Genomic DNA, 13,434 nt, shown 5'->3' on the forward strand with positions numbered 1-13,434 from the left:
GGGTACCATGGAAACTGGCATTGGCCCGCTTTCTAGGCATCTCAATGTCCAGAATCACACCCAAACGGAGGAGTTCGGAGGGTAATGCGCTTTTTCACGGGGGGCCCTGTGATGGATTCCAACAACACAGAGATGCCATTGAGATATACTGCAGGAATACCAACAAGCCAGTGTGGGTGGGTTAGGGTGGATGGATGGATGGATGGATGGATGGATGGATGGATGGATGGATGGATGGATGGATGGATGGATGGATGGATGGATGGATGGATGGATGGATGGATGGATGGATGGATGGATGGATGGATGGATGGATGGATGGATGGATGGATGGATGGATGGATGGATGGATGGATGGATGGATGGATGGATGGATGGATGGATGGATGGATGGATGGATGGATGGATGGATGGATGGATGGATGGATGGATGGATGGATGGATGGATGGATGGATGGATGGATGGATGGATGGATGGATGGATGGATGGATGGATGGATGGATGGATGGATGCTCAAGATACTCTTGAGAGTCGCACGTAAATATTGTCAAAGTTGGCTGTTGCTCACGGCTCCCCCGTGTTCGGCCGGAGTTCCCGAGCCAAGATGAGACGTCAGCTGGCGCCGACTGTTAAAATGCGCCACCCCACCTTGAGCATTGAAGAGGAGTTAGCTACAAGAGTTTAAAGGCTGCAAATATGTCAGGAGACCAGACAACACAGATGAATGAAAAATGAAAAAAAAAAAATAATAATAATAATGATACTGGCCTTTTTTCAATGGATCGGGAAGGCTTCTGCTAGCAGCGCTAAGAATTGGAATAAAAAAAATAAAGATATAGCAAATAAGTCTTCCTCGCCAGTAGCGGCAGTTTGACACCTGAGTGAGTTGTCATGCACATTAGAAAGAACGTTTTTTTTTTTTCATGATTGTAATTCAAGGGAAATAATGCAGTGCTCGCCGCCACCGTCAGAGGTGGGGTGACGCCCTTGCACCCTCTGCTGCCCCGCCGCCAATCTTAATTTAGTCCGAGCTCTTTTGCGTGAAGCGAGGCGTCGAGTTGCAGTGCGTCATTTCTCTTTCCAGTGAGTCAACACAAGTTTCTGCCCAATGGGCTGCCGTCCTTTAAAAAAAAACATTTATCCATGCATAGATGGAGCGAGATAACAACTGTGCCACACAATGCAAACATACTCGCCATGCATTAAAAAAAAAAAAAAGTATTTACCATCAAGACAGTTGAGAAGTGAAGGTGCCCTTGTCCTCAGTTTGTTGCACCTTTTTTGGCACGGACAGCCTAGCCTCATGTAAGAGTGTATTAATAGAATAAAAGTGAGGCTTCTTCTGTGGATATCACGTGTCCAAGATCACCACTGGTTACCTCAGCAGAACACTTGACTTTACTCTGACATAGAGGAACAAGTTGGTATGTCTATGAATCTTCAACACAAGAGGCCTCCCTCCTTGTTGGGGAGCCACGCTGGAAAAAGATCCGAGTTTGTCATGATGGAAATACATACGTACATCAAGAAAATGGACACATTTCTTGAACTTTCTATTGGTTCATTCACTTTGAGGCCAAGGCATAATAAGCAGACGGGACGGCAGATTTGATGAAGATATCCGTCGCTGTGCGGCAGCTGGAAAAGGCCCCGCAACAAATTGGCATCATTCAATATCCGTCTGGAAATGTGCTCCCGTGGCACCAAAGGGGAACATCAATTCATTGCAGCAGCAGCAGCAGCAGCAGGACGAGCAATCACATCAGGTCTGCCTGTTGACTTGCACACTGATCGCAAGTCACTTACACGATTTCAAATGAGGGCTTTCCACTTCGAGTCACCATTTAAAAGTAAAAGTATTTTCAAGTCAAACTTTCAATTTGCACGTTAGCCTTTTGCAATGTGTAGCTTTTCTGGGACTTTGCGCCACAGCAGAAAAAAACCCCACGCATGATAGCTTTTGATGTTTTGGAGCTGTTCCTTCTTTAGCTTGTTTGCTTTGTGACCGACCACATGATGTGTGAGCAACACACTCAAATGAAGGTTGAGAACATGAATTCAAGAACACATCTGTCCATCCCAAAGCAACCGAATATATTTGGAAAGGCATGGCACGCTTCCTCACCACTGTTACAGTCCAGTGCTTTTTTTAAATTCACCACCTTTTGTAGCTCTGAGCGTGCAGTGTCCACAGCCAACATTCTTTCCACGGTTTCGCCGTATCAAATGCTCTATATCTAGCTTACATAAACGTTCATTCTTTTTTTTCTCCCAAAATGTTCACCTAACTAGTCTGGCTTGGACTTCTTTGCTGACTCTTAACTTTGTCCGCTGCCCAGATTCTTCACAACACTCCATGGCTACTTGGTGAAGAGGCAGGAGTGAGTGATCACGATTCCCGCACTGCGCACTTTGATATACGCTGAAAAGGCAAACAATGGGGGGGGGGGGTTACTTTGTTTGTGCCTTTGATGACATTTACAAGTAGGTGGGTTTTTTTCTCAGGGGGCTGGTGGAACAGGTCTGATATAGAGACATCAGGGTGAGAAAGAGGCGGGGTGTGTGTGTGGGGGGGGCGCTAGCGTGTGAACAGGTGTGCCATTGGGTGTCAAGCTCAGGTGACATATACTACCATAAGGACACAACATTCAAAGGCAAAACCATTCGTTAGCTCCAAGAGTCGATCGAGCGGGCGCGCTTGGCCCTTTGACTCATTGCATTTTCAATCTGAAAAATGCACTCATTTTTACGCTTAGCAACCTGAGCCGTCACGCTCAGATCAATGGCGAGCGCCAGTGCGCCTCCAATTATCCGTGCGGAGAACGGAGATGAAGGCAATCCAGTGTAAGAATGTTGCAAAAGCGTCCGATCCAGCTCATTATGACACATGTTGTGGCATTTTCCCTCACTGCTTTGGAATGTCATCAACACGTTTGCACATGACCATTGTACAGTCGTCACATCACCTGACTGCCTACTAATCTGCTACCTTATGGAGCCAAGGACACGAAAAGTGCAAAAGTGTCGTGATCCGTATTCCAATTTTAAGCCCAAGCAAAGTTCAGATGTTCCAGGAGGCTTATCCTGACACCTTTGCGCTCACATTTTACCGTTAGCGGCGAGCTAGCACGGCATCGTTGTTCAAAGGTGCCACTCAGGAGAAGGCTACAAATTCATTTTCAAGGAATTGAATGGAGCACAAAACACACTTTGGTTTGATCACAGTTCAAATCACGCAAGAGCTCCAAATACCAGTCAGCATTAGTGCAAAATCCGACTTGAAGAGCTTAACTTTATTCATCAGAGGTGGCGGCGGCGGCGGCAGCTGTGGGCCATGCCTTTCAATTGAAGACCTTCAGCTCATGGGACTGAGACAGAAAGACGTGGCTTTCTATTTGAAAGACTACCACCCATTTTCAAAAAGTCTCATGCTGCTGGTGTGCTGAGGCACAGGTGTCAAATGTCAGATCAGATAGCAAGTGGGTGAAGGGGGGGGGGGGACCACTTGTGACATTATGAACAAGCCAAACATGCACCACTCGCTCGCTCGCTCGCTCACTTACCACAACAGTGAGTAGGTGGTTGCACCTGCACAATCTAGAATTTGAAGCTTTGGGTTCTCACATTTGCAAAACATGAATGGTTCCATGTCCAGCAACCTCGGGGTGCATGTTCCTTGTGGAAGGAAGGTGTTGCTCCCTGCACGCCTTGATGGGGAAGACGCACGGCACCTGTTTCTCAGCCGGATGCCCCACCTCCCTCATTACACAAACACCTGGGGTCTCATACTTTGTAATTGGATAGAAAGCCAACATTAGACGTATGTATTTCCATGGACGTTTGATGTGATTTGTTCTACTTTCAGTTTAACTCAAGCAGCAGGTACCTTGCTGGAGCTCCTGCATCTGTGGCAAATGTTGTTCAATTTCTGGACCTGAAGTTACCATCTCTGTTTATTAAACAAACAATGTTGCGTAATGATTCCCTTTGCCAAGGAGGTTACAGGCTATCATGTTTGCATGATAACACAAAAGTACCGGGTCAGGATCACTCCAATGTTTCTTGTCAGATTGATTGATTGATTGATTGATTGATTGATTTTCATTTGCTGTGATTTTGTCCCACCCAGCTCTGCTAACTGTCAAAATCCAGATTATTTGTATCCAGTTACATTATTTGATCAGACAGAATCAAAAGCAAAAACATGCATATGAGGTTGCTCAATGTGAATGGGTGTTTTATAGTATCTACCCTGCAATTTGCCAGCACTCCCATCCAAAGTCATCTGGGATAGACTCCAACAAGTCCTACAAAAAAAAAAAGGATGATTGGCAATGTCATGTACACAAGACTTTTTCCCCCCCATTTACACAAAGCGAGCAATGATGACAATCTGGATTCCTTTATAAAACCATCTCAAATATGTGTAATTGTATCCTCTAGGCAGGCACAAGACGCACGTGTGTTGAATGAGAGCAATTGTGTTTCTTTCAACAAAACATTGCGGGGTGTTTGCAGTTAAATATACTCGTGGCCGCCGTGACCTTCCATTATCCATATTTACCCTGGCCTGGCCGCTCACTGTTAATTATATGTCCACTTAGTGGAAGCATAACACTTTTGTTCCGAGTGGGGACTTGATGTCACTCACTCCAGCAGCGTTTCTTTCTGTCTTTCTTTCTGTCTTTCTTTCTTTCTTTCTTTCTTTCTTTCTTTCTGACGCAGGTATGACATTCCGCTATCCGCTTTCTGTCACGTTGCCAACATGACACTCGCTCGCTTATGTACGTGTTCAACATTGACTCAAGCAATGTAAACGTTCACGTGGAACGTTCGTATTTGTGAGCGAGATCCGTGGAATTAAAAAGACTTTAAGAGGAGTGACACGCACACGCACACACACACACACACACACACACACACACACACACACACACACACACCCTTTCCTGCCTGATGGTGACTTGGGACTCAAAAGCTTTCAATATTGGCTATATTTGCAATGACAACTGTCTGTCTGCTATTCAATTTGTCTAGCCATGCATGTGGTTTACTCCTAACCAGACGTCTGATTGGTGAGAAATGGTGGGATGTGCAAGAGGTGACTGGAGTTTGTGTCACTCGCTCTATGTGTTTGTGTCAACGTGCGGTGGCGGTGGCGGCCGCGGCGGCGGGTGCAATGGCACGGGCACTTTGACTTTGAGTCAACCGGCTCGCTGCCGCTTCTCTTTTATGTGTTCAGTATTCCATTGACGTTGGCGTGAGTGAAATTGCGAAATTGACATTGACACTGATGGTTTTTCGAAGGCCGATTCTACTGGTCGTCGTCATTTGTGTAGTAAAAATCAACCGCAAACGTCGACACCGGCCACTGTACCGATGGATGTGTGCAAAATTTCAAAACCTAGTTCCATTATTCACAAATAATATGGCAAATCCGTGTCGTTGTTGGGGTGTGCAAAATGAAACGGTGCCCGGATGAAGCGAGTGTGTCTTGCAGATGGCTGCACACGTTAACGAGTGATGGGAACTTCTTTCCGTAGCCAAAGCCTTTGGGCCTGCCACACATTTTTGCGTGATGCGATGAGAACATTCCCTTCCTTCCTTCCTTCCGCTGCACATGTTTCCTTCATTATATAAGCACCAAAATATGGCACTTGTTACTGCTGCACTCAATGCAAGTTGCAAACTCTACTGACAGCCATCAAATCTCTCCGTATTCCAGCTTTTATAGGCCACTGGTTGAGAGATAAGATCCCTCCCTTTCTTCCATTGCCCCATAGTGGCACCAAACAGGGTCGCCGCGGTCGGTCGGCTTTTCTCTCGGCAGGAAAAGACAAGGAAATTGGATGTCTGAGCTAAAGGGACTTGATTTCTCCCTCCCGTCATCCAGCACTGACGTTGCTCCTTTACGAGGAGAACTTGCTTGCTGTGCCGTCATTTCGGTGAATGTGTCTCTGACTCACGACGGCCCAGCCGCTGCCCAGCTGCCCAGCCGCTGCCCAGCCGCTGCCCAGCTGCCCAGCCACCCGTTGCCCGCCGCCGCCGCACCAAACTGAAGTGAGTCGGCGCAAAAATTGCCGGCAAAATGTCAAGAGTGCAGCGAAAGCCTGTCTCCGGCCTTAGCATGAAATGAGAAGACGGTCATTTTTCCGTTGGAAGGGCTTGCCTGCCCTTCTGGCAAGGCGTTCTGGCAAGCCATTGCTTGCCATTATCCTTTGGAGCTTCTTTTGTCCACTACGAGCGAGGAATGTTAATGACCTTTACTTGACATTGTTGCCAAGGTGCCGGCACGCCAATTTGACTTGCCGGGTAGGCGTCAACGCCACATACGGCGCAAGAGAACTTGCCCTTATTTTGATAGCAGAATAAATTGGATTCAATGACAGCACAATTTAGGCATTCAAATAGGATATGATATCAGATTTATTGAACATGTATCCAAGTACTTCTATGAGCCTACTGTGAATTGATCAACTATCAAAAGAAGGGGGGAGAGCACAGCACCATAAGGAATTAGTGGAACAGCTAATGGGCAAAGCAGCCGTCTAGCAGGCTAGACAGCAGTTCTTTGCGACACTTTCAACATGATGCAGTTTTGAAATTGCTCATTTTCAACTTTTTCCCCCAAAAATCAGGGCACAGTTGAAAACAGCGAGTCCTAAAAGTAGAGGAGTGCTAAGGTTATACCACAAATCATAACGCGAATAAAATGTTTTGTTTTGTACAATAAAACTCCGTTTTCCATTTCAATCCCTGAATGAAATTTAAGGCCACCTTAAATTCACTTTTACTCATTTGTCACTGTCATGTCCTCAACAGGAAGCTGTGATGCAGCAGTTGGGGGGGGGGGAAGAAAATCAAACGAAAGCACGCTCAGCTTCAAGTAACCAACTCATCATGAGCACGTTCCCACCGACGTGAGACAAAGTCCCTTTTGTTGCCACGCATTCATTGGCTGATATTCAAAGAGAGCACGGGGTCACCACACAGGGATTAGGGTCACCCGCGTTGGGGAAAATTGAGGACCAGGCGGTTCAGGGTTAAGGTTGGTGAGGGAGGCAATGACTTCAAATTAGGCTCTATTCAATTCAATGACTGTGAATACGGATTGGATGCAGGCTAACTTGGAGGAAGGAAGGAAGGAAGATGCGCGGAAAATCGTGACTAACCTTTTTTCCCATGGAAGACGGACGGATGGACGGACGGACGGACGGATTCATCGGATGCAAGTCGGACATGATAATCCTCCCCTTTAAAAAAGGGGGTTGGGCTAACGGTTGAGGTCAGGGTTCGAGTCACCCTATGATTTTCACTTTGGCAGAGAACAGTAATACTTGGACATTGGTTGGCACGCTGCATAACGCAATGTCATTTAAAGTGAGCTACATTGTGTGCAGAACTTGCGTCAAAGCCAGCAATGTTCTTACCCTGCCATGAGTCATGATTCCTGGACATTCCATATACATTGCCTAGGAATTACTAGAGAGCACTGACATTACCCTATAAAGGACAACATAGCCAGCCATGATTCCTATTTTCCTTCCATACGCCGGAATCATCTGGCCACGGGAATCTACACAATTATGGCCACCGGAATCTACACAATTATGGCCACCGGAATCTACACAATTATGGCCACCGGGAGCACATCAATGGTCGCGATACGACAGGGAGGGAGGGAGGGAGTAAGGGAGGGAAGGAAGTGAGTGACTGAAAGACGTGGAATGTGCAGAGTGTCTGAACATGCTGACTTGTCTGTCGCTAATTTGAAAAACACGCACGAGTAACCCAGAACACGCACCCACGCACGCACGCACGCTTACCGAGAAGGAAATCTCCACGTCACTGAACCGTAGTAACCCTCAGTTAAGGTGAGGCCATATCTCTCAACCAATCACAACGGAGCAAGAATCAGCAGTACGCTCAGAGCCAATCACGTCCCTTGTCATTTTTTCCCCCTTGCTCCCTTGCCCTTTTTTCAGTTTTTGCGGCTGCTTTACGAAATCCGCTTTCACATTCTCCGCCCGCCCGCCTGCCTGCAGGCAGGCAGGCAGGCAGGCAGGCAGGCAGGCAGGCAGGCGGAAGCGAGGTTCCTGTTGGCCTGGCGTCGCACCCACTTGTCTTTTGTCCTTGCATCTCTTCTAAGCTGCTCTGCCTCGCCATTCATTATGTGCGTGCGTGCGCTTTACCACCAAAGGCCACTCATGAGCACCTCCGAAAAAACAGTCGTCGCATGCCGCCGACATGTATACTTAGATGGCGCGTGAGCGCAGTGTAATTTGAGGTTGGGAACGCTAACATCTGCGGACGACGGTTGCGTAATCGGCGTCAAGCTAAGACAGGACCGACCGACCGACCGTCGTCTCTGTTTGCTCCTCGACTCGCATTCCCACAGAATCCCATAACACGGGCCCAGGACTCAGGTGGTCCGTCCGTGCGTGCGTGCGTGCGTCCGTTCCCATACGTGAGCGAGATGGAAAGGTCGAGAGATCAGCCGCTCAAAACATTCTTTGTTTGATTTGGAGACCGTCGTCTTTTGCGTAACAGAAAACTACAGTGCCTTGTTCATCCTAATACGTAAAGGTGGTGATGGGAAGGAAAGCAGAGGGGATCGGTTCCAATTGGTTCGACTGGACGGCTCGGGCTTAGCCCGTTGCTCTCACGGTGTCAAGGTTGTGGCCTTTCAACGGTTCGGAAAGGCAACAACATTTTTGGACCGTCGTTACGGGTTGCTCCTCATGGAGGTGAAATCCAAGAGAAGAGCAGAAGTGAAGCAGCAGCCAAACCTGCTGCAAGGATGATACCCTTGCAGCTTTTCACCTGCTGACTCAAGCAATGACCTACCTGTCAATGATAATACCGCTCCAGCAGGAGAAGACGGCCACATTGGACAGACAAAACATCGGTTCCACTTCTCCGTCCGCCACTTTGTGATGCTCCTTCTCCAGAAAACCATTGCTCCTTCACTGTTTTAATCAAAACAAAAGAATGGTTTGAGTAACTGGGCAAAATCAGAGGACAGTGAGTCAGTCTTTCATTGGTGGTTCATGTAATGACTTGGACTCGATGGCGTTCTTTCTTTCTTTCTTTCCTTCTTTCTCGTCTCACCGTTAAGATGTCTTTGCCAACAGCTAGGAACACTTGAAAACGAATGAAACCACACCGTGCGATTGATGGAGAACTTCAAAGCGTTGATCAAGTCTTGCAAGCAAAGAGCCTAATGAGGCCTAAAATGGCACCATTCACTTTGCCTCTGACGATCCTGTTTCCATGACTTTCCCAATGTGAACAGTGGTCCGTTGTCGCAGCCCCACCGCTGTAAAAGTCATCATGGGTCATTGAGTGACCTCGCTGCACTTGAGCCGGCCGGCCGGCCGGCCGCTGTCTCGCTCACGCGCAACATGTGTTGGCATTAAGAGATTAACAGCAAATCCTCGAGGCACTGTAGTCCTGATGAGGGATGATGTTTGCTTTGAGGTGGGATCTGTCCTCCGCTGACACGCTACCGTGTTTTTGATCTTCACATCGCCCATGTGACTTTGCGGCTCAAATCTCTTCTACTGCAGTATGGATGGGATGGGATGGGAAAATCGCACAGCGTGGCGCTGACCTGACCTGGCCTGGCCTGTTGACAGAAGCAGTCAGTCAACAATTCAGCGGGTCGGAGATTCAGTTAGAAACACGCTGCTGCAGGGGGCGCTCATTCCGAGCATCAGATTAACCGTTATTGTTTCGATGAAGGGTTCCAATTCCCCAAAGTATTTCAATTCATAAAGCCAACCGCATTCCTGTACCCAAAGGTTCTCGTTTCTAGCTGTGACTTTAAGCTCATTTCAAGCCGACAAAAACAAAACCATTTCAACACGCCTCCTTTTCAAATGAGAATTACTGTACATGAATGAGAGCGTTTTTATCTCCCCCTCCTTCCCACTTTTCTTTGCATTCCTCATTTGTTCCCATGAGAAAGTCCCAGCCTTCTCTTCTCAGAACCAAAATGTTGCAAAAAGGTAATGCTGTGCGCATGTGCGTGGGCGTGTGCCTCTTTGAATCAAGCATTGTTTCATTAACTGGTGCTGCTCAAATTTCTTGCTTTGGGGAATGTTCATCTAAATTTAAATAAATGACGTACGTCAAAAAGTGTGAAAATACATGAAAATGTGCAATCCGCTTTTTTTTTCATTTGGATGCATAGATACTGGAGAGGCATGAAATGAAACATTTGAAACTGGGAAAGTCAAATATAGAAGCGAGACAATGTCGCTAGTTGCACCCCCTCTTACCGGTAAGGATTTAGTTGCGTTCTGCTCATGTTAACAAGAGATTTCAGTTATTGGCTTGTTATTCCTTTTTTTTTGCCCAAATGCCATTTGTCAGGCAAAAACTGTCTGTGCAGTGTGCACTGTACCACATGACTGGATAGTTGGCGTAATCCAAGAGAAGTGAGTGGGGAGTCCAAGCATTCGCCAGAGTTGCCCTTTTGCTTCTTTTGTTTGCAGATAAAGTGGCTGCGTTTACATGCTGGGAGAATCACCTTCAATTCAATTCGAATAACTCAGCTCAAATGAACATTTTTTTTCTCCTCGGCTAAAGCGCAGAAACAAAGTGCTTTAACATGAGCTACCTTTTGGAGCACATTTGGAAACAAATGCGAGTTGCGCGGCGACTCAGAGCAGCGAATGGAAAGGTGATCAATCGCCAGTGAATTCTAGAAATTCGTTTGAAACACTTTTCATTCCTTCCTTCTTGTATGCTGCAGCTGTCTGTCAAAGCTGACTCAAGGGTTGGAGTCAGGAAAGTGTCAGCGGTCGGAAAAAGAAACACGTTGGTCGTATACTGTCAAAATACGTCAATCCCGTATCATAACAGATTTCAAATGGCAGTGTTCAGCCACAAATTGCTGTTGTGAAAGTAGGCCATGCTGTTTTTAATCTTCAAAGTGGCCATATGCCTATAAATCCTTCCTTTTTACATTTAATTCATTCACTTGCGGTCTATATATACACTAATGTACGTACGTAAGTGAGAAGAGCAATGCCTTTGCCTGAATTCCTTGTTTTGATGGCATCCCAGCTCCCTCTTTTCTACCTACTTGTTCTGAGGTGCAAGCCGTTTTGGTGCCGTCTCTCGAAATGCAAACGAGATACTTCACACCCTACCCTCCCTCCCTCCCTCCCTCCCTCCAGGCCGCAAGATGTGCGCCTCCCTTTCCGCAAACATTTGGATGGATTAAAAGATGTCAACGGCAGAAGACTTGTCCATACATACATAACACGTAACAAAATAAATCCCCTCACAATATTTATGAACACGTCTTGTCAACAAGCACTGCAGTCAAGTTAAGCAGTAAGCTAACGGCAGCATTAGCGAGAAGCTAACAAATGCATTTAACACATGTTAATGACGTCCCCCAAGAATCAGGCGGTGTCACGAGTTGCGTGGAGGAATGCATCCGACGACGGAACATTTTGATCGGTATTCTTGAGTTGTCTGGACGACAAAAGTCTCTCCGAGTAATAAAGATGGCGGCGGATGTGCGAAAGCACTTGGCTGCACACCCATGACCTTTTTTTTGCAATAGTTAAAAATACCTCATAGCTCCACGTGCGGAGTGGAGCAGGGCCACCAAATGCAGCTTGGACCAGGGAAAAGGGTGCTAGAGGAGAGCAGAGGACGAGGGGAACAAGCAGGCGTAACAGGGTGGCAAACAAACCGAGCGGTGACTAACAACAGGACTGACTAACAAGACCATCCGACAAGGAGTGACACGCAGACACGACTTAAATACAAGACGGGTAACGAGGGGCAGGTGACGGCCATTACAATCGTTACAGGCCAGGAGGGGAGGGGAGGGGCGTCATAATATTTCTCTAATCAAATGTAAACTGCTTCAAATCATTCTGCTGTCATGGCTTTATTGTCAAGGCCCAATGTTGTCAAGTTAAATGTCCTATTTTTGTTTCCTTGAAAGTAGCAAAAAAGGAAATGCCTCAGTGATTCTAAAATAGCAGTAAGTCCTATTATGTCATGTACTCCAATACATAACGCTGTTTATTTCCATGGCGGAGTGGTAGCCATAAAAACAAAAGCAAATCAACGTGACACGGTGACACTGTAACACTGACGTCAATGTCACGCATGTAACATGAGCCCCCCCCCCCCGTAAACAAACAAGCCTGAAACGCTAGCTAAGGCCGCCGGACCTCCTGATTGGACGTCCTCCAGCCGCTCGATTATTGCTTCATAATAATAGTCACACTCGGTGCTGTTCCGTGTTCTGTCACGGCTCTCCCAAGGGCAAGGGCAAGGGCAAGGGCAAGGGCAAGGGCATCATCGCATTGAATATGACGAGCACATGAGCACTGACTGTTTCCAGTAAACAATGTGACTGAGCTGATTCGGTACATAGCGGCAAAGCTTCAGCTCATGTTCCAATGGCGTCAATTTCACATGTGATAGTAAATAGGTTGGACAAATGCATTAGCACGCAAAAGTACACCCGAGCAATTGTCCACTTGATGTTTAGGATGCCAGACAATTGCTTGGTGACATGATTGCGTGAAGGAAAATTTGCACACAACATTGATGTCATCATGTCACTGTCCACATGTCACACACGTTGATTTTCAAGGCCTCCGTGGTCCAGAAAGCTCCTTCACGTCATAGCACGTACAACATGAAAGCTTGACATTGGTAAACTAGGATGATGGCAAATGAAGGACCGCCGGTAGTTTAGGGCCTGGTAGATGCTATCGATATGTTGACTACCAAGTTGTCGCTCAGGTCTCATCATCGTGAAGGACTGCCGTGTGGAGATGACATACTGTCAGTACAAACAAGGCGTTTGCTTGCTCAAGCTCGACCGGTGCCGGCCGCCGGACACCTTGACAATTTCACATCCGACGGTTTGTTTGTTCAAGTAACAGCCAGCCCCCTTTTTCACCTTGGTTTTCCTAGAAAATCTGCAGGACCTCTTACTCGGAAAGCCAGCCAGACAATCCACGTGAGCCGAGCTTTCGACTCTGTGGCAGAGCAGGAGCGCTGGCTCAGGTGGGTCCTTTGAGGTCATCCAGGCACTTTCCACCGCCGTTGTCACGTTAAGAACTATTTGGGGAAGCTGCTCCGAGCGGCCTCTCACCGACATGGAGGACTTCCCTGAGCGTGTGCGTGGCATGGTGCCGCTGCCACCCAGGTGGCAGGCAGCAGCTGGTGTCAAGCAACATGTGCCCAAATGTGCCCAGCGGGCTAATGCTCCCAAATGGTGGCGGGTGAGATTTGGTTGTTGTTGCTGCTGTTGTCGCTGTTGTCTCAGTTGGGAAGAGCAGCGCGCCAGCAATCTGCCGTTCAGCAATGACGCACGTTCCTTCCCCTGCTATCATTGTACAGCATGCATGTTTTGATCCATCTCATCTCATCCGCTGGATCCAACTAAG

General features: G+C 47.3%; 1 long non-coding RNA gene across 1 annotated transcript; it reads right to left on the reverse strand.

Moving 5' to 3' along the window:
* Positions 1-346: 346 nt before the first annotated feature.
* Positions 347-9,626, reverse strand: LOC148397264 (uncharacterized). The gene is made up of 6 exons (XR_015858753.1): positions 9,113-9,626; positions 8,849-8,970; positions 4,253-4,308; positions 3,888-3,950; positions 3,565-3,789; positions 347-2,423 (listed from the first exon to the last, which is right to left on the reverse strand). It is a non-coding gene; the product is annotated as an uncharacterized LOC148397264 (long non-coding RNA).
* Positions 9,627-13,434: the final 3,808 nt, after the last annotated feature.

Source organism: Syngnathus floridae, chromosome 5 (genome assembly GCF_059516105.1).
Source record: "Syngnathus floridae isolate MCC-2025c chromosome 5, RoL_Sflo_1.0, whole genome shotgun sequence".
NCBI lineage: Eukaryota > Metazoa > Chordata > Actinopteri > Syngnathiformes > Syngnathidae > Syngnathus > Syngnathus floridae.